At 40.4% G+C, this 1,654-nt stretch overlaps 1 protein-coding gene across 1 annotated transcript in view; it reads right to left on the bottom strand.

Annotated features, from left to right (window-relative positions):
• Positions 1 to 1,654, bottom strand: part of ltbp1 (latent transforming growth factor beta binding protein 1) — a gene marked incomplete at its 5' end in the record, with an annotated part of 129,481 nt that overhangs the window by 93,706 nt on the left and 34,121 nt on the right. The window lies entirely within an intron of this gene.

The following is a 1,654-nucleotide window of genomic DNA, read 5'->3' as shown; positions in this document are numbered from 1 at the left end:
TTGTGTGTGAGACAGAGAGAGAGAGAGAGGAGGGAGGGCTGAATCTGTTCACTTTCGGCCTTCAATGCTATGGCCACAATCACAATCCAGTGCCGACCTCCAGAACTAGCTGTCCAAGTCTTCCCCACAAGAACTGACATACTCTGGTCTACCGAAATGAACCCGCTGAACCTCACAAGTGCCCTCACACATACTAGTGAAGGCAGTCGGACTTCAAGGAGGGAAAGCAGCAATATCTACACTGAATAAGATCTGATAAGATCAGATCAGAGTTTCAGTAATAATCTGCAAAGACTGTTTAATGAACCCTGGCAGAAAGTACAAGACAGCAGTTGATAAATCAAGACCCGTATGCCAAATTTGGTCCTCTGTCAAAAGGATTCAGTTCCTCAATAACAGTAAAGGTTTCCACTATGATTGCTTTCACCACAACTTGCATTCTAAAAAAAATCTGCTTTCAGTTTTTCAGATTATATTTTTCCATTTGTATTCCCTAACTATGGTAGTACCATTTCTCTCTCTCTCTCTGCACTACATCCAACAACTTCTCTTTTGGACATGGTGGGTCTGCATGTACTTTGTAATGTGTACATGCCGCAGAAAACCTGCAAGTTTCACATGACTACATGATCAGAACTAAGAGAATTTTCCTCTGTTAGTCTCTAAAGAGCATGTGTGGGCTGTCAAATGACCACTAAATTAGTCCTAATGATCACAACAATGATTAAGAAAGGAAAACGATAGCTTATTCCCTTCAGTGCAGTTTTTCTAGAGTAGTGTGGTCACTTGACTTAATGAGCTAAGCCAACTTTTTTAACATAGGTTATGAGGCTCCTAACACCATGGCTTGGTATTATTTTCACCTTGTGAGACTGTGTGTGCAACATCCTGGCAAAATGTGGTCCTGGATAGAGTTAGTGAAGCAGGGACTACTACAAAAATGGTTCTGGGTACTTTAACAGATATTTGCATGTTTATCCATTTGGACACATTTTGTCAACATCACTGCTCAAACAGGAAATCTCAGTCTTTATATGTGTTTGGTTAAAATTTATATATGTGGTCCAAGATCTCAAGTGTTCACGTTTTTTTATAAATTCCTGAAGTTCAAATTCAGTCAGTCTGAACCTGTGTTACATGTTTTAAATTGTTATGAAACTACAGTAGAAATGTAATGTTCTCAGTTGCAGTCACTCAAACTTCTATTTCTAAAGTGTAACTGTGTTCAGTTCTGGCATACTCAAAGGGTAGTGACTTGTCAGTTACACAGTGGACCAACTCTAAAGCGCGCTCTGTTTTATCGTCCTCTAATAGGAACCATCATTTTAAAAAATGACCTACATGTTGTAAGATTAGCAATGAACTCACCTAAAATCTACCGGGGTCACTGATGAAGAGAGTGGAGCAGAAGGGTGTTTTTTCTTAGACTCCTATACAACCAGATTGTATAAATAAGAGTGCAGGTTTAAGGCACTTCCGCTTACTGAAATTTCCAGAACCGGAAATTACATCTATTAATCACACATAAACTGACTGAGGCTTTCACAGTACTAAATATGAAAGGTCTAACAAAAACAGACACAACAAGCCCTGGCGCAGGGTGCCGCCAGTGCATCGAGCCACCTGGGGGGCTCTTCAACTGGTGGGGGAGGCT

The sequence above is a fragment of the Pundamilia nyererei genome, unplaced genomic scaffold, assembly GCF_000239375.1.
Source record: "Pundamilia nyererei isolate P.nyererei 1_Seehausen unplaced genomic scaffold, PunNye1.0 scaffold00337, whole genome shotgun sequence".
Lineage (NCBI taxonomy): Eukaryota > Metazoa > Chordata > Actinopteri > Cichliformes > Cichlidae > Pundamilia > Pundamilia nyererei.
Note: the sequence above shows the minus strand (reverse complement) of the source record. Positions and strands in the feature narration are given on the sequence as shown.